Here is a 26,071-nt window from a genome sequence, read left to right on the forward strand (position 1 = left end):
GTAGGGTGGGATGGGGAATGGATATATTCATTATTTTGATTGTGGGGATGGGTGTACATATGCTAAAACTCATCAGATGCATACATCTTATTATTATACCTTAACAAAGTATTAAGATTTTAAACCTTTGAAAAATAGAGTCCAAGAAGACCTCCATGAGACTCAGCTCAGGTGTTAGTCATACCTGTCATTTGATTAAGGGGGACTGGGAAAATTGGATATTTGAGATCTGTTGTGGGGGTATCCTGCTGTAACCCATGGAATCCTGAGTCAAATGGAACACTAGGTCTGCATCATAGGTCCCTGTGATTCCCCCAGACCCTTTAATCTGAATGACCCAAAATAGCACTGACTATCTCAAGCAGCATCATTTTGGGAAATGGGCCAGATTCCCCACCCATACTTCCCTTCTCAATTCATTTGGATCCAGCCTTGTCCATCAGAGGCTGACCAAACTGTCGTCTGGGGAACCCGACTAGTGACCTTTTGTGTCTGTACTCATCAGTGTCCTTTCACTTTTAGAAACAGACCTTGAGGTTAGATGGATATGTGAGAAGCTAGGTGGATCTTGGCTGCCTAACTGTTAATGTCCTAAGTTATTTCCATTTACAACATTAACACCGTTTGTGTAATCATTGCACATTAGTACAATGTGTTGGGCAAACAACACTTTGAAATACCCAGCCACTTACTCTGGCACAATCACTTTCTATTAGTATTTTAAAGCTGTTTTAAAATGTTACCTTTAGTTTTACTTTTTTTTTTTGACCTGTACTGTCGGAATACTTGGGCAGTCTAGTTAGCAGCCTTTTCTAGTGAAGACTTTTCCTTTTTCCTGACTTTCAGCTTAGGACTCAGCATAAGTGGGGTTCAGGGTCTGCAATATTAGGTCCATTATTTAAAACTGTTAATTGATTTAAAATTGTGATTGATAAATTAGTCCTTCTCAAAGCAAGCTTTCCAAAACCATACTTTCTGCTGGTAAAAGATTATGCTTATTGAACAAAGCCCCTGTCTCTATAATATCAAAACATTGACTTTAAAGTGAAAAATGCAATCAGTCATCTAGGTGCTTTTTCTATACAGTGCCATTTGGGTGTTTTTTCACTTTTTAGCCAGATGTTTTGGCGTGAAGCAAAGCGAATGAATAATGGAAGTAAACAGAACCACTCTTGCTCTAACTGTGTAACCATTTCAGGAAAAAGTTTTTTCCCCTCTCTGATCTGAGCACTTGCCTTACCATTTTAGTCTAGAATAGGTAGACTCTTAATTAGATATAAAATAAGGTGGGGCTATTTTTTTTCAAAGTTAAAAATGCCTTGATTACCTTTGATTATAATGCTCAAAGGACACTAGCCTTACAGAGTGCCATACTGAGGTGATCATCAATACAGTTTTTTAATGTTCTGTAGGTCAGTGATAGTGCAGTCAATTTTTGGTTGTTCATAAATCTCTTTAAAGTAGAAACAGTGGGACAATCATGTAAAAGGAGATAACTATCATAAGTCCTCAAACTACTTCGTTATATTGTTTAACTAAAAATAATTGAACTTTTTCATGTAAATAGATCATTCTGGATATTGATTTGCTATCTGGTACTCTCTTATGAGGAATGAAAAGCAGTTTAATGGCAAGTTGAGTAAAGTTGAACTCTCCAAGGCACAATCTACTGCAGAGTTTAATGCAAATCATTTGAAGCATTTACTATTAAAAAAGCAAAACATTTTATTACTGAAATAAAACATGGCAGATTTATGTCAAAGATTCACTGAGGATAGGAAATTATTTACATCTAACTCTTATCAATACCTGCTGCTTTGCGAATTCCTCAGGCTTTAGATTCCCCAATTAGAAAATCCATGGCAGTCTGTCTGTATAGTTACGGCCATTTTGCTGTGGGCTGACAAGTGTGATAAGCCTAGTTTGTCCTCTGTTGTTTTCCTACTGCAAAAGTGGCCAAGCAATGCAGGCTGTATGGCTAGTAAGCCTCACTGTTTTGAATCTTTATCCAACTAACTGTTAAGATTTTTACAGCAACTTAAAGCAACTTTTAGAAGAATCTGATCCTGTTGACAGCCAATCTTAATTCCTTATCCCAGCCCCGCTTCTTTTTCTGGAAACATGATTATATCCTTTGAGCACCTACTGCATGTTAAGTGCCGTGTTAAGATGTGGGGGAAACCAAGTGAAGCCAGGAGACTTTTCTTCAAGGAACTCAGGGAAGAGAGAAGCTAATTGTGCAATAGCCCTGTAAGGTAGGCAGGTCTTATTTCTGCTTTTACAAAGGAGGAAACTAAAGCTCAGCGAGTTTAATAGCTTGCTCAGGATTTACACAAGTGGCAAAAGGCAGACTGGCATTAAAATAGAGATCTTTCAACTCTACCTCCCCCATTCTAGGTTCTATGAGGAAGATGAAGGAATACATACATGATTAATCACCTCAATCTTTAATGAATTTCTTGATTTCTTTACTTTGTTTTACATACATAGACACGACCCTTGTAACATTTAACCATCAAGCTTGAATAAATTAAGCAACTCTACACCTGTCTTGGGGGAACAGACTTGCTTGTTACCTTGCTATCCTGATGCTCTCTTTTGAAAAGTAAAATTGTATAAACCAGCATAGTCACTTTTAATTGGCTTTCAAAAAGCCCAACTTTATGATCTTACTGTTTCAACACAGGGATACAACCGTCTGCACCATTCACATGTCAGACTACCTTCCTTGGAGACCGTGAGATATCTATTCCTTTGTGGGTTGGGAAGGGACATTTCTTATTGGCAGGAAGCCTTTGTTGTAGGGAGTATTGTCCTTATTAAAGTTCTTAAAAGCATTCCCCCAGGAAGGTGAAATTTCTGAGATTAGAAAATATATGACATTTCCTGCCGTGGTGCCCAGAATCTAAGATGCTTTGAAATATTGACAAAAGGAAGTTGTACTTACAGATTTTTTTCAAATGCATGTGTAGAGTGTCTCTAATAAAGTACCATTATGAATTTTTATTTTAATTCCCTTAGGTGGAAGAAGAAATTGTGGGCCAAACAGCAGTGACCATATTCTTTTTTAAATTATACTTTAAGTTCTAGGGTTCACGTGCAGAACATGCGTTTTTGTTACATAGGTATACACGTGCCATGGTGGTTTGCTGCACTCATTAACCTGTCACCTACGTTAGTTATGTCTTCTAAGGCTTTCCTCCTTTAGCCCCCCATCCACTGATAGGCCCCAGGTGTGTGATGTTTCCCTCCCTGTGTCCACGTGTTCTCATTGTTCAGCTCCCACTTAGGAGTGAGAACACGTGGTGTTTGGTTTTCTGTTCTTGTGTTACTTTACTGAGAATGATGGTTTCCAGCTTCATCCATGTCCCTGCAAAGAACATGAACTCATCCTTTTTTATGGCTGCATAGTATTCCACAGTGTGTATGTGCCACATTTTCTTAATCCACCCTATCACTGATGGACATTTGGGTTGGTTCCAAGTCTTTGCTAGTATGAATAGTGCCACAATAAACATACATGTGCATGTGTCTTTATAGTAGCATGATTTATAATCCTTTGGGTGTATACCCAGTAATGGGATCGCTGGGTGAAATGGTATTTCTGGTATTTCTAATTCTAGATCCTTGAGGAGTCACTACACTGTCTTCCCCAATGGTTGAACTAATGTACACTCCCACCAGCAGTGTAAAGGGGTTCCTATTTTTCCACATCTTCTCCAGCATCTGTTGTTTCCTGACTTTTCAATGATTGCCATTCTAACTGGTGTGAGATAGCATCTCTTTGTGACTTTGATTTGCATTGCTGTAATGACCAGTGATGATGAGCATTTTTTATATGTTTTTTGGCTGCATAAATGTCTTCTTTCGAGAAGTGTCTGTTCATATACTTTGCCCACTTTTTGATGGGGTTGTTTTTGTCTTGTAAATTTGTTTAAATTCTTTGTAGATTCTGTATATTAACCCTTTGAGTAGTGACCATTTTATAAAGACTTTGGCATTTGATGTGCTTTTCTTTTTCAGTCTGGGATACCCAGATTCTACAGAGAAGGGAACATACGAAAAAGGACTCACTTTGTTGCCATGAAATTGTAACCAGCTCCTAAATCAGTTAGCTTGGCCATTCCCTTTTTCCTGCTCATCCAAAACGAGCCCTCCTGTGGGAAGTCACTATGATAGGGATTGGTTTTGAAGTCCTTTTCCTGAATCCTCAAATATAGTCCTGTTGGTTGTAAGAGCACAAAGCTATTCTTTAATATGCCTAGGAAAATAATTTTCTATTTGAGGATTGTAATAGTCTGGTTGTTGACTGTCCTCTGGCAGAAGATCCTGCTTCTGCACCTGGGAAGACTGCAGACAGTGTCCCAGGACCTCCATTCTAAGTAGTGTTTCATTAGGAATATAAATCAACAGTTTCCCTAACATATTTTGCTTTCAGGAAAGAAAATGAAAAATTATATTACTGCCACCTGTGTTGATTGTGCTGAAGTAAAAGGACTCAAAATTCCTTGTGTTGAACAGTATCTAAGAAGCATTATGATACAGGAATAGAAAACCAAACACTGCATGTTGTTACTCATAAATGGGAGTTGAACCATGAGAACACGTAGACATGGGGAGCGGAACATCACACACCCCTCACACCGGGGCCTGTCGGAGGGTGGGGGGCAGGGGAGGGAGAGCATTAGGACGAATACCTAATGTACACGGGGTTTAAAACCTAGATGACAGGTTGATAGCTGCAGCAAACCACCATGGCCCATGTATACCTATGTAACAAATGCACACATTCTGTACCTGTATCCCAGAACTTAAAGTAAAATAAGTAAAAAAGAAGCATCATGATGGAGATGCAGCAAGGATCGCTCAGATCTGGTCAGCCGTCAAGTCCTGTTTTCAAATAAACGTCAGCAAAAATTAAATTTAGAAAAAGCACTGAGGTGGGAATCAGGATATAGGGGTTCATTCTTTATTCTGCCACTAACTGGGGGTATGTGGCCTTGGTCAAGCCCTTGGACTTCTTTTGACAAGTTTATTTATCTAACACTTGCATTTGCAGAAATTATATCTAAGACCCCGTACAGCTCTGTGAATCTGTCTTTTCCTAACCAAAGGAGCCTCTACTATGTTTAGACCAAGAAAAAGATTCTCATTCATTAGAGCAATTCACAAGTTTAAAATTGTGCTTTAATAGGACTTGACTGTTAAAGTATGATCTTGGTGTACTGAATAATTTCACAACAGGAAACTAAAATCATTTTTTTTTGGCAGGGAGGGAGGGTTTCCAGCCGTTTGTGGTGATGATTTGGCATAGGTTTAAAAATGTTTGCTGTAGGACTCTTTTCCACCTGAATCTCACCATTTCAAATGATGTCTTTGTAGTATATTCATTGTGTGTTAAAATATTAGACATAATTGGAAAAAAAGGCAGTCGCTTTTGAGAATGCAGAGGGCGTCCTCTGCAGCAGTCATGGAGATTCTGTTATTCAAATGGCTATGAAACGTTAACGTCCACTTTAGAAAAGGAGCAAATCAAACCTAGATAATCACAGAACTTCTGATAAACTTTCTTATTGAGCGCCCACTGGTGGCCGCATGTGTTCTATATCCACTAACCCAGATGTACAGAATATTAGAACTCAAGGGTTGTAAGGTATCGCAATAGATTTAATAATAAATGACATCTTCCATTTGATTGATAGTAGCTTTCTGAAGTGCCGTATTGAAAAGTATTCAGAAAAGTTTAGCTGTAAGTATCATGATTCGTTATTAATGTCTGTCAAGAGCCTGGAAACAAGATTTGTATTGTAAGTGCCACGGGTTAGCCTTCCTTCAGTCACCACGTCTGGTACCCTCATAGACAAAGAAATTGAGGAGTAGAGAAGCTGAGTGACTTGCCAGATATTTAGCATGAAACCAGGACTAAAACACAAGCAACTTCACCTCTTCCTTTTTCTCCTCCTCCTGTGCTATAGAAGAAAATAAGACTTTTAAAGTGGTATCCCCTTATAAATAAGCCCCTAATGCACAGTCAGCTTAAATAACAGACTATAAAATGGCCATACTGCATCATTGATAGTGGCCAGGTGAGAAGAGTGCAATTCCAATTTGGCCTTTCAGACTGCAGGTCACTCAGGAGAACTCCAGTGTTATGATCCAGTGCCCCAAAGAAAAGCAGTTCCTTGTGAACCACCTTCATTTGCAAGGGCTTTAGCAGGATACCAGTGGTACTGCATCCTTTTTAGTAAATAAGTCCCTAGTCTTGGTGGCCACAGTGTCTTTATCTAGAATCATGTTCTGGATGAAAACTATTTGTCTTCAAATCAGACAAGAAAAACCGTAGGAAGCCTACAGTATAAATGAGAGGGTATTCACTGTAGACTGAGAGACAGCTTTTCTGGGACATGAGATGAAAGTGATTCTAGGATTTCAAGAAACTTGACTCCTAGAATTCAACACATACATTGTTTTGCTTTTAGCTGGAAGAAACAATGTATGTTTTTAATTCATACTTGCTGCTTATGTAATACCAATACTTATCAAACATTTATTGAGCATCTACTGTTTTACCGTTCCTTAGGTAGATGCTGGTTATACAAAAGTAAAGATGACATAGTGGCATAGTATTTGTTCTTAAGGAGCAAGCAATCTAGTGGGGGGGGGCTTAGGTAAAGTATTACAGGACAGTATGATAGGTAGGTATATGTCTGTGGACCTGCAGTTAGTTCTGTATGAAGGGATTTAGGAAGGCTTTACCAAGAGTTCATATTTGAACTGAGTTTTGAAAGATGACTAAGATTTTACTGTTTTGTCAACTAAAGAAGGGAGGAAACAGTATGTTCAAGTATCCTGACTCACAAAAGTTCATGTCATGTTTAGAAACTGGCATAGTTTTAATATAGAATTTGAGAGGGGTTGGGACTTCTACAGTCTGAATGTTTGTGTCTCGCCAAAATTCGTATGTTCAAATCCTAATACAGTAGTCTCTCCACCCCATTCATGGTTTTGCTTTCCACAGTCAGATGCGTACAGTATAGTAAGATATTTTGAGAGACATCACATTTACATAATTTGTTATGGTATGGTGTTGCAGTTGTTCACTTCATTATTAGTTGTTAATAATGTCTAGAGCCTGTAAATGGTAAGCACTCAAATGTTAACATTTATTATTATCTTGCTCGATTTGATTTTCAATTCTGACTTTATAGTAAATTTCCTATTTATATTATTTCTACTGCCTTTGGCCCAATAGAACATAGATCTTTAATTTAAAGTTACATATTAGCAGAGGAGAAGGGGAACAGCCACAGATGTTGAGAGGAAAGGTTCAGGGTTTTTGCCCTGTGAATTATTTGTGTTGTGAACTTGCATTTACATAATAAACTTTAGCTTATTCATCTAGACAGGGAATAATGCCTACATCATAGATTTGTTATCTAGATTAAATGAAATAGTGGAAGTTCACAGTACATGGTAGGCCCCTAATAACATTAGTAGTATCTGAATTATTTATTGAATGTATCTTATCCATGTACTTTGGGTTAGAGCAAATTCTTCTCCGTAGATTATCTGTCTGCAGGTTGTTTTATGATCCGTGGTATAGTTGGACCTGAGTAAACGTGTTCTATTAGCACAGCTCTTGAAAAAGAACACACTTACCAAACAATTCTGCCTCTTCAGCTGGGGATTCAGAGAGCCAGTGCTTTCTTTGATGAAGGCCACTTCATCAGAATGTTCAGAAGAGTCAGAATATTCAGAGAGGTGTTCTGTTGGCTTCTGTCAGGCAGGTGTGGTTGCTTTCTTTGGTTGGAATTCTTTAAGACACACAAACTGCCTCTCTGATATTTTATACAGTTAGAATATAAAATATATTATCTTTGGAGCATATTCATAGCAGGTATTCAATAAATGCTTGTGAATGTTGTACCCACATTTTATTATTGGAACTGTGACCGTGTTGATCTCCCCCGCCACAGTACTGAACACTTATTTCAAGGGCAAAGAGCTGATTCTTACTTATTTATCTATATCTTCCAATGCCTAGCACAGTGCCTGCCATAAAATAGATGACTAAGAAATGATTGCAAATAAAGGAAGAATTAATGACTTCTAGGGAGCTAGGACAAACATGCCAAATGCCTCTCCTTTTACTTGTAACTCCCCTCCCTTTTTGTTCTCTCCTTTTCTCTTTTCAGCTCCTCCCTTCCTGTTGATAATCAATGTTGTGAGTCACTTAACTAGCCCTAACTCACATTTTTAGAATACAATATTTCTTTCCTCTCTTCACAAAAATGAAAGGTGACATGTCTCTAGTATAAAGAAATGGCCTCAGCAACTTCTGGAAAAACTCTCGTGGTTAATCAGTTACTTTTTATTTAAATATATATGCTTAATGCTGAATTACATTGTAAAACTCCCAGGCTGATTTATGGTCTCAGTCTGCCTTAATTAACATCGATTCCAGGGGTATAGTAAATGGGAATGGCCTTCACAATTGAGGTTGAACAATGAACTCTCTGGGTGTTGTCCAATTTGTAACATGATTTACATGGAAGCAAGCCCTTCCTTTCCCGGGGTTATCCCTTTTTCATCTGGTGTTTAGGATGGGTTATATATAATCCATAGATAGGAACATTTGCTGTCAAATACTTTTGCTGATTTAGAGCTAGGCCACAGAGTGGTCACTATTAATAAAGAAGGAGGAAAAAAAAAAACTAATCTGAGACTTTGCAGGGATTCCAGGTTCTTGCTATGTGTCATCGCTTGTCCAGTCTGTGGCGGTTTTACGAAGTGGCCATAATGAAAGTCAGATTAAATGCACAGGATATATACATTTAATCAACAGCCATTGGAGTCTGTGGTGCTGGAAGAGTTATAAGAGCCCCATGAATGCAAATTTATTGCAAAAGAATTCAAGGGGTGGGGGAATGAATGTCTGCTGAATGGTACTACCTGACACAGGACACCAAAAAACTTTCCAGAGTGAATGATTTAAGTGTAAGGTTTGGCTTGTAAAGCTGCCAGCTGCTTGGTTTCAAAACTTGAAACATTTCCAAAACATTGGATGAGGCACTTTATATGTGCACTAGAGTAAATACTCTGGTTTTACTGCCAATTTAAATGTGCTCAGTTTACAGTAATGAGCTTGTATAGGCATTACCTTGTTTATAGAAAGTGGAACAGGAAGAAATGAACATTAACCATTACCAGTAGCAATTCCCACTGCCTTCTACCACAATATTGATGGCAAGTTTAATTTCTTCCAATTTGGGACTGTGTCACAACTGACATTGGTGTGTATTTGGCTTTAATGTCATGTTGCTTCAACAGAGGAACACATGCTGTGATTCAGCTTGCCTCTGTCAAGGCTGATCAGACCAGTTAGTTGTTTCTTATTATTTTTCCTAAAACAGATGTCAAAGGCACAGATACGGGAATTCTGGGACAGTAGACTAGGTAGGAACCCTGATTACACATAACTGGGTCTGTTTTAGCCAGGTCTGTTTTCTACAAATGGATCACTCATGGGAGCCACTTATTTTCCCTTAAAAATTATTTGGGTGTATTTTTATGCTGTACATGAAAGCAGTGGTCTCTCTCTCTTGGGATGACTGGCACAGAAATATCCTTATCCCTGTTTGACTCCTTGGATCATCTCCTAGAGATAGGAAGATATTTAGACTGAAAGACATAATTTATTTGGCCTGGAGAAGAAAGAAAATACAGAAATTTAAGAAGACTCCAGCAAACACAATGCTTAGAAGAGAGAAGACACTCAGTAAATACTGTTGAAGGAGATAAGAAAGGAAGGGAAGGAAGTAGGTAGGGAGGGGAAGAGGGTGTTAGTAGGAAGATTCCGGGGAAACCCATATCTTAAGAGACATATCCTCATGATTTCAGAGATTTAGATTTCAAGAGACAGGAAGATAGAGAAAAACAGAAGGGGAAGGCCGCATGGGGGAAAACTGAGGTTAACGAATGTTAGCAAACTTGGACAGAGAGACATTAATCTCAGGGGAGATAGAGAGATTAGGGTGTGTGTTATTAAAAAAACACAAAGTGTATCTTTTGGAGTTCAATTGATTTCAAAGTCCTTTTTATACATTGTCTAGGTGGATCAAAGACTGCCGGTTGCCAGGGACCTCTTATCTTTATTTCTGCTTTAATTTGCATGACTTCTTAGAACCTTTCGGCCTAAGTACACATACGAATATAGGGATGATGCTACCCAAGGATTTCCACACTTTCAGACAGTACAATTTTTTCTGCATTGTGTGGGATACTAGCTAAATGCAGAAACTGACCAAAACCGAAAGCATAATCTAGGTCTGCAAATAGAATTATGATGCACAAGAATGTGAATATCACATTTATTTTTTCATGTCATGGGCTGTCCATGTTTTCAGGTTGGTTTTGCTTTAACGGTTTTTCTAACAGTACTTTCATGATGAAAAAAAAAAAAGTCAGTTATTCAACATTTAATAGTTTAAGTATTAAATGCCTAAATTTTGAAGTTTCATGGGAGATGAGTTCCACTTCTTTCTCTTAGCCCTATCAGTATTTATTTTCCTTGGCTTTTAAAAGTCTCCTCTTCCCGTTTCCTCTACAGTATTTTTCACTCCATTTTATAGTTGTCCTTCCTAAGTGTGTGGTTAATTTATAACATATCTTAAAATTTCTGTCTCTTTTCTCGTAATTCTTTTTTTTTCTATTTTCTCAGGTCTTCTTTCTATAACTCTGTAGACTACCTTTATGAGTTTTCTGATTTATTTACTCTCAATCTTTTTTTGAGTTTTTGTGATTTGGGGGCCTTGGTGCTTGAATACATATTCTACTTACTTTGAGGACAGTGCTGTGGTAGAGGCTGTTGTTAAGAATCCAAGGGGCACCTTCATCATTTGAGTTTTTGGTAGAAGGGGAGAAAAGCTAAATGTCCATTTCTTTCTTCTCTGTCACACTTCTTAAACCAGGGTATCAGATAATCTTCTGAGAGAAGCCAAAGTAAAGAAGGGTTGATCAGGCCAGCTGAATAATTCTACTGAGGATAGAGTTTTTTCTTCTGCTTTCCCCATTCCCTACTCCGGGTCATACTTCCTCATTATTTCTTATTTTCCCAAAGTGTTCTTCTAACCTGTCAGCCACACAGATTTCTCTTTTCTCTGAAGCAAACTCCTGCACTGCTTATCTACACTATCCATCTTGGCACTAAATCACAGTGTCTTTTGTTATTTAACTTTCCTTAGAGTAATCTTGTCATTGAAACATTATTATAAGCTCCAGGACAGCAGAGTACACGTCTTCTGTGGATTTTCAGTCGTACTTACAATTTCATGCTCAGAAGAGGCCTTTAGTGAATATTTTGCAGTGTCTTCTGTGAAGTCACATTTCTGCTCAGGTCTTCTTTTCCTTCTTAGTTCCAACTGATGCTGTTCATGTTATATCAACCTGTTTCACAGGGGAAGATGTGGGAGGGAGTTGTGCAGGTCCCTTAATGTTAAAAAGTGGTTGCATTGTCACTGAGAGCCATAACTATTCTTTGGACATTTCTGTAGACTATTATTTTTAAGTTTATGTATTTTAAAAGGTTAAGAGCTGTTGCCAAAAGTTGCTGCCCAGTGTCTTTCTATCATAATGCAGCTAGATCTTGGATAAATATGTGTATGAACATGAATCTGTGTTTGTGTGTATATATGTGTGCATAAATATGTTTTAAATTTTATTTTCCAGTGATTCATTGATAGTATATTGATTGTATGTTGATCTTGTATCCTGGAACTGTGCTAAATTTGTACTTCTAGCAATTTTTTAAGATTTACAAATTTCTACATGGACAATGTCATCTAAAAATATAGTATTACTTCTTTTATTTTGAAACTTTGGCCACCTTTTTCTTTATTTAATATTGTAATAGCAAATGTTGTTATAATATTAAATAGAATTAGTAAGAGCTATCCTTGCATACATTATTTTTTAATGTATTGATTAATTAAAAGAACAGTGATCTGGAAATGGATAGGGAGCTAAAGGAAAATGCAAAATCTGGGTTTACTCTAGAGGTGAATGCCAATACCAGTTCTGGGACTAGCAAAATAAATTTGTGTCCAGCATCAGCAAAATGCACATTTTTCTCCAGCTGTCACAAAGCAGTCACCGAGATAGACCACACTCTGGGATATAAATCACAGTTTACCAAGTTTAAAAAGTAGAAATTATGCAAAAAAGATATTCTCAGATTACAATGGAATTAAACTAAAACAGAAAGATAGCTGGAAAAACCAAAAATATTTGGAGATTAAAGAACACACTTCTGAGTAACACATAAGTTAAAGAGTAAGTCTCAAGAGAAACTAAGAAATATTTTGAACTAAATGAAAATACAACTTAAAAAATTGTGGGATGCTGCTAAAGCAGTATTTAGATAGAAATGTATCACACTGAATGCATATATTTAAAAATAAGAAATAGTCTAAGCTTCTTTTTTAGGAAACTAGAAAAAGAAGAGTAATAGAAATAGAAAAGAATAACGGAAATTATAGCACAAATCGATTAAATTGAAAACTAAAACAATAAATACAATAAAACTATAGACTGGTTCTTTGGAAAAAATTAATAAAATTGCTAAACATGTAGCCTGGCTAACTAAAAGAAAAAGAGAAGACACAAATTACTAATATCAGAAATGAAAGAGGGACTATTGCTGCTACTGCCATGGACAGTAGAATAATAATATAGAAATACTATGCACAACTCTTTGTCCACAAATTTGATAATTTAGATGAAATGGGCCCATTCTTTGAAGGATGCATTCTACCATAACTCAAGGAGAAATATGTATGAATAGGCCTATATCTATTCAAGAAATTGAATCAACAATTAATAACCTTTCAAAAAAGCACCACGTCCAGATGGTTTCACTGGTGACTTCTGCCAAACAAACATACCAATTATCTACAGTCTCTTACGGAAAGTTGAAGGAGAGGGAACACTAACTCATTTTATGAGACCATCATTACCATAATATCAAAACCAGATAAAGAGAGTACAATAATGGAATACTACAAACCATTATCTCTCATGAACATAGATGCAAAAATCCACAACAAAATATTAGCAATTTGAATCCACCAATGCATAAAAAGAATTATACACCATAACCAAGCAGGATTTATTTCAGGCATACAAGGCTGATTTGGCATTCAAAATTCAATTAATGTGATTGGTCTTATTAGTGGCCTGACAAAGAAAAAAATCAGGAGATCATGTCTGTACGTGCAGAAAGAGTATTTGACAAAATTCAACACCCATTCATGGTGTAAAGAAAAAGAAAGCCTCTCAGAAAATTATGAATAGAGGAGAATTTCCTGAAACTGATGAAAAACATCTACATAAAACCTATAGCTAACATAATACTTAATGGTGAGAAACTAAATGGTGAGAAACTAGATGCTTTCCCTCTATGGTTGGGATCAAGACAGGCTATCTCCTCTTGCCGCTCCTATTCAAGATTATATGAGAAGTTCTAGTTAATGCAGTAAGGAAAGAGAAGAAAAAAGACTAGGAAGGAAGGAATAAAATTTTCTTTTTTCATAGATTACATAATTTTCTATGTAGAAAATCCTTAAGAATCAATCCTTCTCCAAAAAAGAAAAAAACTAGAACTAACGGGATTACAGTAAATTTGCAGGATTCAATGTTAATATACAAAAGTCATTTGATTTCTTACATACTAGTAATGAACATTTGGATTTGAAATTAAAAACAGTATCATTTACATTACCACCGAAATGTTTAGGAATAAATATAATGAAATATGTATATTTATAAGGGAAACCACAAAACTTCAATGAAATAAATCAAAGGAGATCTAAATAAATGGAGAGATACACTATCGATAGGAAGCCTCAATATTATTAAGATGTCATTTCTTCCCAAGTTAATATGTAGATTCAGTGCAATACCAATCAAAATCCTAATAAGTTGTTTTGTGCATATTAACAAACTAATTAGAAAGTTTATCTGGAAAGGCAAAAGACCTAGAATAGCCAACACAATATTGAAGGAGAAGAACAAAGGAGGAGAAGTGATATTATCCAATTTCAAGAGTTACTCTAAAACTACGGTAATTAAGACAGTATGGTATTGGCAAAAAATATACAGAAAAATAAGTGAAATAGAGAAGAAAACCAAGAAATACATTCACACAAATATAGTCAACTGATCCCTGATAAAGGAGCGAAAGCACATAGTGGAGAAAGGATTGTCTTTTCAACAAATCATGCTGGAAAAACTAAACATTCAACGTGCAAAAAAAAAAAAGAAAAGTCCCAACACTGAACTTAAACCTTCCACAAAAATTAACTCACAATTTAATATTGAGTTAATTGAGAAATCTTTTTTTTGTATAAAATAATTTATGACAAACTTCTGAAAAAGAGTGATTAGATTTAGTTGTACGGTCATTGTATTGTTTTGGGGGAGGGTTAAGATACTGACTAACTTTAGTGGTCAAGTTGTTAAATATGCATAAAATACCATGAATAAACAAAAAAATACAATGCACAACTTCCAAACCAATAGAAGGGAGTAACTGCATTATAAAATGAGCAACAATAACGACATACTTTAATCAACTAGAACTAAGAGGCAAGAAAGGAGAAAATAGAAGGTAAAATAAAGCATGTCAAATAGAAAGCATCAAATCTTGGCCGGATGCTGTGGCTCAAGCCTGTAATCCCAGCACTTTGGGAGGCCGAGACGGGTGGATCACGAGGTCAGAAGATGGAGACCATCCTGGCCAACCCGGTGAAACCCCGTCTCTACTAAAAAAAAAAAAATACAAAAAACTAGCCGGGCGAGGTGTCTGTAATCCCAGCTACTCCAGAGGCTGAGGCAGGAGAATGGCGTGAACCCGGGAGGCGGAGCTTGCAGTGAGCCGAGATTCGGCCACTGCACTCCAGCCCAGGCGACAGAGCGAGACTCTGTCTCAAAAAAAAAAAAAAAAAAAAAAAAAAAAAAAAAAAAAAAAAAAAAAAAAAAAAAAAAAAAAAAAAAAAAAAATCAAGTCTTAATATAACAGAATATTAAACACTAAATATGATCCCAATACATACAAATGTGTTTTTTATTTGTACATATTTATAGGGGTACATGAGATGTTGTGTTACATGAATATAATGTGGTAATCAAGTCTGGATATTTAAGGTATCCATCACTTAAATACATTTTTGTAAAGTATAGTCATCCTAAGCTATCAAACCATGAATTTATTCCTTCTATCTTACTATAGGTACCCTTTAACCTACCTCTTTTCATCCTTTCCCCTCACCCCCACTCACCTGTCCCAGTATCTGTGATATATTTTACACTACCTCTATGTGTTCATAATTTTTAGATCCTACGTATGAGAACATGGAATATTTGTCTTTTTGTACCTGGCTTATTTTACTTACAATGACTTTCAGTTCCATCTGTGTTGCTGCAAATGACATCATGATTCCTTTCTTTTCTATGGCTAAACAATATTCCATTGGGTGCGCGCGTGCGCGTGTGTGTGTGTTGAGGGGGCACTTTGGTTGATTCTGTATCTTTGCTATTGTGAATAGTGCTACAATAAACAGGCTAGTGCAGGTATCTCTTTGATATATTGATTTCTTTTCCTTTGGATAGGTAACCAATAGTGGGATTGCTTGATCAAATGGTAGTTCTATTTTTAGTTTTTTGAGAAATCCACATATACTCTTTTCCATAGTGGTTGTATTAGTTTACATTCCCACCAACCGTTTACAGGAGTTTCCTTTTCTCCACGTTGTCACTAACATCTGTTATTTTTGTCTTTTTATCAGTAGCCATTCTGACTGGGATAAGTTGATAACTCATTGTGGTTTTGATTTGCATTTCTCTGATGATTGTGATGTTGAACATTTTTTAATGTATCTGTTGGCTCTTTTTCCTCTTTTGAGAAATATCTGTTCATGTTCTTTGCCTACTTTTTAATGCAGTTTTTTGGGGTTTTTCCTGTTAAGTTGTTTGAGTTCTTTGTATATTCTGGCTACTGGTCCCCTTTAGGATGAATAGTTTGCACATATATTCTGGCATTCATCAGGTTGACTCTTTACTGTGATGATTATTTCTTTTGCTGTTTAGGAGCCTTTAGTTTAATTAAGTCCAGTTTGTCTGTTCATATTGTTTGTGCTTTTGAGGTCTTAGTCATAAATTCTTTGCCTCAACCAATGTCCTGGAAAGTTTTCCCTAGATTTTCTTCTAGTGTGTGTGTGTGTTGTTGTTTTTAATAGCTTTGGGTCTTATGTTTAAGTCTTTAATCTATTTTGAGTTGACTTTTATATATGGTGAGAGAGAGAGGTCTAGTTTTATTCTTTTTCATGTGACTGTCCAATTTTTCCAGCACTGTTTATTTAAGAGGTTATCCTTCCTCCAGTGTAAGTTCTTGTCAGCTTTGTTGAAGATCAGTTGTAAATGCTTGGCTTTATTCTTGGGTTCTCTGTTCTCTTCCATTGATTGGTCTATGTGTCTATTTTTATACCAATACCATGCTTTTTGTTACTGTAGCCTTATAATATATTTTGAAGTCAGGTAATGTGATTCATGCAGCTTTGTTCTCTTGGACCAAGATTGCTTTGGCTCTTCAGGTTCCATATGAATTTTAGGATTTTCTTCTAATTCAGTGAAAAATGACATTGGTATTTTGATAGGGATTGCATTGAGTCTGTAGATTGCTTTGGGCAATATGGTCATTTTAATTATATTCCTTCAATCCTTGAGCAATGAAAGTTTTTCCATTTGTGTCATCCTCAGTTATTTCTTTCATCAGTGTCTTGCAGTTTCTTTTTATATATCTTTCACCTTTTTAATTTGAATGTATTCCTAGGTATTTTTATAGGTATTATAAATGAGATTGCCTTCTTGATTTCTTTCTTGACTAGATCATTATTAGTATATAAAAATGCTACTGATTTTTGTGTGTTGGATTTGTATCCTGCAACTTTACTGAATTCATTAATCAAATCTAAGTTTTTGGATGGCATCTTTAGTTTTTTCTAAATAGAAGATCATATCATCAGCAAAAGGGACAATTTCACTTTCTCTTTTCTAATTTGGACACCTTTTATTCCTTTCTGTTGTCTGATTTCCTTCTTTCTCTATCTAGGACTTCCATTACTATGTTGAATAGGAGTGACTAAAGTGGACATTCTTGTCTTATTCCAGTTCAGAGAGGAAAGACTTTCAATTTTCCCCATTCAGTATAATATTATCTGCGCATTTTTCATATATGTCCTTTATTAATCTGAAATATGTTCTTCTATGCCTAGTTTGTTGATAGATTTATCATGAAGGGATTTATTATTATTATTATTATACTTTAAGTTCTAGGGTACATGTGCACAATGTGCAGGTTTGTTACATAGGTATACTTGTGTCATGGTGGTTTGCCGCACTCATCAACTCATTGTTTACATTAGGTATTCTCCTAATACTATCCTTTCCCCAGGCCCCTACCCCCTTACAGGCCCCAGTGTGTGATGTTCCCCATCCTGTGTCCATGTGTTCTCCCACCTGTGAGTGAGAACATGTGGTGTTTGTTTTTTCTGTCCTTGTGATAGTTTGCTGAGAATGATGGTTTCCAGCTTCATCCATGTCCCTGCAAAGGACATAAACTCATTCTTTTTTTATGGCTGCATAGTATTCCATGGTGTACATGTGCCACATTTTCTTAATCCAATCTATCATTGATGGACATTTGGGTTAGTTCCAAGTCTTTGCTTTTGTGAATAGTGCCGCAGTAAACATGCATGTGCATGTGTCTTCATAGTAGCATGATTTATAATCCTTTGGGTATATACCCAGTAATGGGATCGCTGGGTCAAATGGTATTTCTAGTTCTAGATCCTTGGGGAATTGCCACACTGTCTCCCCCGGTGGTTGAACTAATTTACACTCCCACCAACAGTGTAAAAGCGTTCCTGTTTCTCCACACCCTCTCCAGGATCTGTTGTTTCCTGACTTTTTAATGATTGCCATTCTAATTGGTGTGAGATGGTATCTCATTGTGGTTTTGATTTGCATTTCTTTACCAGTGATGAGCACTTTTTCAGGTGTTTTGTTGGCTGCATAAATGTCTGCTTTTGAGAAGTGTCTGTTCGTATCTTTTGCCCACTTTTTGATGGGGTGGTTTGATTTTTTCTTGTAAATTTAAGTTCTTTGTAGATTCTGGATATTAGCCCTTTGTCAGATGGGTAGATTGCAAAATTTTTCTCCCATTCTGTAGGTTGCCTGTTCACTCTGATGGTAGTTTCTTTTGCTGTGCAGAAGCTCTTTAGTTTAATTTGATCCCATTTGTCAATTTTGGCTTTTGTTGCCATTGCTTTTGGTGTTTAAGTCATGAAGTCTTTGCCTATGCCTATGTCCTGAATGATATTGCCTAGGTTTTCTTCTAGGGTTTTCATGGTTTTAGGTCTTAAATTTAAGTCTTTAATCTATCTTGAGTTAATTTTTGTATAAGATGTAAGGAAGGGATCCAGTGTCAGCTTTCTACATATGACTAGCCAGTTTTCCCAGCACCATTTATTAAATAGGGAATCCTTTCCCTATTTCTTGTTTTTGTCAGGTCTGTCAAAGATCAGATGGTTGTAGATGTGTGGTATTATTTCTGAGGCCTCTGTTCTGTCCATTGGTCTATATCTCTGTTTTTGTACCAGTACCATGCTGTTTTGGTTACTGCAGCCTCATAGTTAGTTTGAAGTCAGATAGCAAGATGCCTCCAGCTTTGTTCTTTTTGCTTAGGATTGTTGTGGCTATGGGGGCTCTTTTTTGGTTACATATGAACTTTAAAGTAGTTTTTTCCAATTCTTTGAAGAAAGTCATTGGTAGCTTGATGGGGATGGCATTGAATCTATAAATTACCTTAGGCAGTATGACCATTTTTATGATATTGATTCTTCCTATCCGTAATCATGGAATGTTCTTCCATTTGTTTGTGTCCTCTATTTCCTTGAGCAGTGGTTTGTAGTTCTTCTTGAAGAGGTCCTTCACATCCCTTGTAAGCTGGATTCCTAGGTATTTTTTTTTTCTAGCATTTATGAATGGGAGTTCACTAATGATTTGGCTCTCTGTTATTGGTTTGTAAGAATCTTGTGGGTTTTGCACATTTATTTTTGTATTCTGAGACTTTGCTGAAGTTGCCTATTAAGGAGATTTTGGGCTGAGACGATGGGTTTTTTTAAATATACAATCATGTCATCTGCAAACAGGGACAATTTGACTTCCTGTTTTCCTAATTGAATACCCTTTATTTCTTTCTATTGTCTGATTGCCCTTGCCAGAACTTCCAATACTGTGCTGAATAGGAGTGGTGAGGGAGGGCATCCTTGTTTTGTGCCAGTTTTAAAAGGAAATGCTTCCAGTTTTTGCCCATTCATTATGATGTTGGCTATGGGTTTGTCATAAATAGCTCTTATTACTTTGAGATACAGTCCATCAATACCTAGTTTGTTGAGAGTTTTTAGCATGAAAGGCTGTTGAATTGTATCGAAGGCCTTTTCTGCAACTACTGAGATAATCATGTGGTTTTTGTCGTTGGTTCTGTTTATGTGATAGATTATGTTTATTAATTTGTGTATGTTGAACCAGTCTTGCATCCCAGGGATGAAGCCAATTTGATCATGTTGGATAAGCTTTTCGATGTGCTGCTGTATTCAGTTTGCCAGTATTTTATAGAAGATTTTCGTATCAATGGTTCATCACGAATATTGGTTTAAAATTCTCTTTTTTTGTTGTGTCTCTGCCAGGCTTTGGTATCAGGATGATGCTGGCCTTATAAATGAGTTAGGGAGGATTCCCTCTTTATCTGTTAATTGGAATAGTTTCAGAAGGAATGGTACCAGCTCCTCTTTGCTCTTTGTACCTCTGGTAGAATTCAGCTGTGAATCCATCTGGTCCTGTACTTTTTTGGTTGGTAGGCTATTAATTATTGCCTCAGTTTCAGAGCCTATTATTGGTCTGTTCAGAGATTCAGCTTCTTCCTGGTTTATTCTAGGGAGGGTGTATGTGTTCAGGAATTTATCCATTTCTTCTAGTTTTTCTAGTTTATTTGCATAGAGGTGTTTATAGTATTCCCTGATGGTAGTTTGTATTTCTGTGGGATTGTTTGAGATATCCCCTTTATCTTTTTTTTCATCCCATCTATTTGATTCTTCTCTCTTCTTTATTAGTCTTGCTAGCAGTATATCTGTTTTGTTGATCTTTTCAAAAAGCAGCTCTTGGATTCATTGAATTTTTTTGAGGGGATTTTTATGTCTCTATCTCCTTCAGTTCTGCTCTCGTCTTAGTTATTTCTTGCCTTCTGCTAGCTTTTGAATTTGTTTGCTCTTGCTTCTCTAGTTTTTTAATTGCAACATTAGGGTGTTGAGTTTCTATCTTTCCTGCTTTTTCTTGTGGACATTTAGTGCTATAAATTTCCCTCTACATTCTGCTTTAAATGTGTCCCAGAGATTCTGGTACGTTGTGTCTTTGTTCTCATTGGTTTCAAAGAACATCTTTATTTCTGCCTTCATTTTGTTATTTACCCAGTAGTCACTCAGGAGCAGGTTGTTCAGTTTCCATGTAGTTATGCTGTTTTGAGTGAGTTTCTTAATCCTGAGTTCTAATTTGATTCCTATTTGGCCATCTTGGAGGCATACCGATAGGAGTGGGATGTTGATTGTATCAAATACTTTTTCTGCATCTATTGAGATGATTATGTGGTTTTGGTCTTTCATTCTGTTGATTTTCAGTGTATCATGTTTGCTGATTTGTGTATGTTGAACCATCCTTGCATTCCTGGTAAAAATCCTACTTGATCATAGTGTTTTATCTTTTCAATATGCTGTTGATTTAGGTTTGTTAGTATTTTGTTGAAGATTTTTGTGTCTATTTCATCAGGGATATTGGCTTGTAGTTTTCTTATTTTGTTGTTGTTGTAGTATCATTGTCTGATTTTGGTATTAGGGTGACGCTAGCCTTATAGAATGATTTAGAGAGAATTCCCTTGATATGGTTTTGATGTATGTCCCCTCCAAATCTCATGTTGCAATGTGATCCCCGTTGTTGGAGGTGGAGCCTGGTGGGAGGTATTTGTGTCATGGGACAGGATCTGTCAGGAGTGGCTTGGTGTACTCTCTGAGGTAATGAATGACTTCTTGCTCTGTTAGTTCACGTGAGAGCTGGCTATTTAAAGAAGTCTGGCATTTCCTCTTTTCTCTCTTGCTCCGTCTGTCATCATGTAACATACCTTCTTCCCCTTTACATTCTTGCACGATTGTAAGCTTCCTGAGGCCTCACTAAGAGCAGATGCTGACACCCTACTTCTCATATGGCCTGCAGAATCATAAGCCAGGATAAATTCTTTTTAAATTACCTATCCTCAGGTATTCCTTTACAGCAACACAAAACAGACTAACACATTCCTCCTCTTTGATTTTTTCGTATACTTTCAGGAGGATTGATATTAGTTGTTATGTATGTTTGGTAGAATTTGGCTGGATTCTTATCTTGGCCTTTCTTTATTGAGAACCTTGTTATTACTGATTCAATCTTACTTCTTGTTATTGAGCTATTCAGGTTTTCTATTTCTTCCTGATCCAGTCTTGCTAGCTTATATGTTTCCAGGAATTTATCCATTTCCCCTAGGTTTTCTAGTTTGTCAGTGTATAGTTCTTCAGAGATTACTGTGGTAACCATTGTAATGTCTCCATTTTCAATTCTGATTTTGTTTATTTGATTCTTTGCCCTTTTACGTTGGTCTAGCTAGCAGTTTATCAATTTTGTTTATCTCTTCAAAGATAAACAAAGATAAAAAAAACCAACTTTTTGCTTTGTTGATCATTTTGTATTGTTTTTAGTCTCTGTTTCATTTAGTTATGTCTGATCTTTTTATTTCCTTCTGCTAATTTGAGTTTTGGTTTCTTCCTGCTTTTCTAGTTTCTTGAGGTACCTTGATAAGATTATTAAATTATAATCTTTCTACTTTTTTAGATGTAGACATTAATTGCTATAAAATTTCCTCTTAGCACTGCTTTTCCTATTCCCAAGAGTTTTGGTATGTTGTTTCTCTTTTCATTTGTTTCAAGAGTTTTTAAATTTCTATTTTTATTTGTTGACACAGTGGTCATTCAGGAGCATGTTGTTTAATTTCTATGTGTTTGTATAGTTTCCGGAGTTGTCCTTGGTATTGATTTCTAGTTTTATTCCATTGTTGTCTGAGGAGATACTTGATAAGATTTTTTAAAAATTGCTGAGATTTATTTTGTGATCCAACATATGGTCTCTCCTATAGAATATTACATGTGCTGATGAAGAGGATGTATAGTCTACAGTAGTTGGATAGAATGTTAGGTCCGTTTGTTGTAAAGTCTAGTTTAAATCCAGTGCTTTTGGTTGATTTTCTGCTAGATGACCTGTTTAGTGCTGACAATGCAGGTGTTGAAGTCCCCCACTATTGTTGTAGTCTATCTTTTTAGATCTAGTAATATTTGCTTTATGAATCTGAGTGCTCCAGTGTTTGATACATATATATTTAGATTTTATATTGTCTTGTTGAATTGATTCCCTAATATTATATAATGACCTTCTTTGACTTTTTTTTTTTTTTAAACTGGTCTTGGCTTAAAATCTGTTTTTATCTGATATAAATAAAGCTACTCCTGCTCACATTTGGTTTTCATGTGAATGGAATATGTTTTTTCATTTTTTTTTCATCCCTCAACTTTCAGTCTACATGTGTCTTTACTGGTAAAGTGAGTTTCTGCTAGGCAGTATAAAATTGGATCATTTTTTAAAAAGTCATTCAGCCATTATATGTCTTCTCTGTTTTTTTATATATTCTTTGCGTTTTTTTCTTTTTCTTATTGTTTATCACTGTAGTTTGATGGAGTCCTATAGTGGTACCATTTGAGTCTTTTCCTCCTTTGTGTAATTGCTTTACAAATAAGTTTTATACTTTCGTATTTCAAAGTTAATATTTTGAGCATTTTTGTTTTTGAGATGGAATTTCAGTCTTGTTGCCCAGGTTGGAGTGCAATGGTGCAATCTCAGGTCACTGCAACCTCCGCCTCCCAGATTCAAGTGATTCTTCTGCCTCAGCCTTCCCAGTAGCTGGGATTATAGACATGAGCCACCATGCCTGGCTAATTTTGTATTTTTAGTAGAAACGGGGTGTCTCCATGATTTGGTCAGGTTCATCTTGAGCTCCCGACCTCAGATGGTTCGCCTGCGTCGGCCTCCAAAAGTGCTGGGATTACAAGCATGCGCCACCCCGCCCAGCCCTATTTTGAGCATTTCTGGTAGGGTCAGTCTAGTGGTAATGAATTCCTTCAGTCTTTGCTTATCTGGGAATCAGTCTATTTTGCCTTCATTTGTGAAGGATAATTTTGCTAGAGATAGTATTCTGGGTTGCCAGTTCCTTTTTATTTTTTTTCCCCCCAGCACTTTGAATATACCTTCTCATTCTCTTCTGGCCTGTAAGGTTTCTTTTGAGAAATCTGCTGTTAGTTTGATGAGGTTTCCTTTGTAGGTGACTAGACGCTTTTCTGTTACTGTTTTTAGGATTTCCTCTTTATCATTGACTTTAGACAGTCTGATTACAATATGCTATGCAGAAAACCTTTTCATATTGTATCTGCCTGAGAATCATTAAGCATCCTATATCTGAGTGTGTTAATCTGTTGCTAGACTTGGCAAGTTTTCCTCTTTGTTTCTTCTTTCTTGATTATATTGATAACTTGTAAATTTGGTTACTTTAAAATTGTACCAAATGTCACAAAGGCTTTGCTTATATTTTTTAAATTCTCTGTTCTTTATTTTGTTTTACTGGATTATTTCAAAAGACCTGTCTTGAAGATTTGAAATTCTTCATTTTGCCTGATTCTAAGATTTTAAATGCATTTTGTTCCCTTCAATGAATTATTCTGTTACAGATTTCTGTTTGGTTCTTTAAAAAAAATGTATCTCTTCAGTAAATTTCTCATTTATTTCCTTAATTATTTTTCTGATTTTTTATATTCAGAATTCACTTGTATCTCACTAAGATTCTTGAAAGTCAATATTTGGAATTCTTTATCTGGGATTTTGAAATGTTCTGATTAAGATATATTGATGGAGTATTGTGTTCCTTTGGAGGTGTCATATTTCTTTGCTTTTTCACGTGTTCTCTCTCCTTATGTTGATATCTGCACATCTGGTATAACAGTTGGTTCTTCCTATTTTTGAATTTACTTTCATAAGGAAGGACTTTTTCCTGAAGGTGTATCTATGGTGTTGGTTGGATGGGGTACTTTGGCTTTGATTCTGGGTGGATGCAATGGTATAGTCTCTATATGATTTTTTTTGGCAGTAAACAACATCAGTGATATCTGTGATTCCCTTGGTAAGTTAGAGTGCTGTTATTAGCAGAGGCTATGGTGAAGTGCTGAGGACTGGGATGCCAGGTAGGCCAGTCTTTAGACCCCAGTAGTTGCAGTGGTGGGTTGAGTGTGCCTGTCTTTGTGCCCCAGTGTGGAATACCCTGGCACCTGTGTTGGAGCAGGCTGATTCTTGGCTTTCAGGTGGCTTTCTTACCTGGAGGTAGTGGCAGCAGTGGACCACGTGGTTGGATGTTCTTGGGCCCCTAGGCAGCTCGTGTGGCATGGCAAGAGCAGTAGCAGTGGTAGGATGATCCTCTGCATCCTGAGTAGTGTGCATGGATATTTCGAGTGGCTGTGCTGGGCTGGACAGGCGAGTCTCCAGGCCCGAGGTAGCACTTTTAGGTAGATTTCAGCTTATGTGGTAGTGGCTAGTAAGGTAGGCCCAACCTCAGTACCCTGTGAGGAATGTTCAGGTACCCAAGGTGGTAGATTGGATTGGACAATCTCCAGGACCTCAATCTATGTGCTCTGTCTCGGGAATGGAGAACAAAGCGAGGCCAGGTAGGCTTTTGTTCAGCCTCCACAGTGGTGAGAGGAGGCACCAGCTGTGATGGGCAGGGGTAGGGCAATTGTTAGGCCCTAGGCAGAGTGCTTGAGTGAGGGGCAATAGCAGCTGCATCGAGGCCCTGCCACTGGAGAGGATGTGGCCATCATCAGTGGCCACAGCCTGGACTGGCAGGTGGGGAATGTGTGTCTCTTTCATGCCCCAGTTTTAGTGAGGCTTGATGCCCTGCCCTCGTGGCGGTAGCCTGCACCTAACTCTTCACCCTGCATCAGCTGCAGCAACCCCTGCCCAGCTCATCACCAATTTCAGCAGCAACTTGTGTCTCCATCTTAGATCTCAGCAACACATGCCTACCAGCACTGGGTGCTTCAGCTCGTGTCTCACTGACTTCTTAGCCTTGGCTGCAGGAGCACTCCCAGCTTGCCCCACTGTCCCAGCAGTAATAGCCTGAGTTTCCTTAATGCCTCAGTCCTGGTACTGCTGGGCCCCAGGACAGCAAGCAGTTTGTCAAAGGCTAGGTTTGGAAATAACGCCTTGCTGTAGCTGCTTAGGTCTCAGAAAGGATGTGGGGCCCAGTGTTGAGTTCTCTTTTAGGAGCAGTTCCATCTCATGGTCTCCTGGCAGCTCCCTGTGTTAGTTTCAGGGCCTGAGGGGGTTGAGAGTTTTTCAAGTGGCCAGGATTACACAATTCCATGGTGGGAATGTTGGCTGCTGGAAGTCTCTCATCCATTTCCTACTTGGGGAAATCACTCCTGGCTCCCTGCTGATCCCAGTCAGGGAGGATGCAAGAGGCTACCTGTTTCCCTGGTTTTGGTGCTTCCTGTCCCTTCTTTGTTGAATTCCATTGTTCTCTTGGATAATGTATTTGAAATGTGACTGTCTATATACTGTTCTGGTTTTCCTAAGTGGAGGAGTCAGGCATATAAAATGCTTCTGGTGAACCCTCCCCCACTCAAAAAGTTAGTACAAATGTATTAAACTTGCTAGTTATAATACACATTTTCATATTAAATAAAATCTAACCATGTATCACAGAGACACATCAAAATAATAAAGACATAGTTGAGAGCAAAAAGATAGGAAAAGATAAATGAGACAGATACTGGAGAAAGGC

At 37.1% G+C, this 26,071-nt stretch overlaps 1 protein-coding gene across 4 annotated transcripts in view; it reads left to right on the forward strand.

Annotated features, from left to right (window-relative positions):
* The window catches only part of ALDH1A2 (aldehyde dehydrogenase 1 family, member A2), a 323,505-nt gene that overhangs the window by 225,423 nt on the left and 72,011 nt on the right, over positions 1-26,071 (forward strand). The window contains exon 1 of one of the 4 annotated variants that reach the window (XM_011940514.1): positions 24,848-24,874. The exons of the other annotated variants lie outside the window; for them this stretch is intronic. The gene's annotated coding sequence lies outside the window, so the exon portion shown is untranslated. Of the gene's footprint in view, positions 1-24,847; positions 24,875-26,071 lie in introns of those variants that run through there. 4 annotated transcript variants of the gene reach the window in all.

Source organism: Colobus angolensis, unplaced genomic scaffold (genome assembly GCF_000951035.1).
Source record: "Colobus angolensis palliatus isolate OR3802 unplaced genomic scaffold, Cang.pa_1.0 Scaffold19, whole genome shotgun sequence".
Lineage (NCBI taxonomy): Eukaryota > Metazoa > Chordata > Mammalia > Primates > Cercopithecidae > Colobus > Colobus angolensis.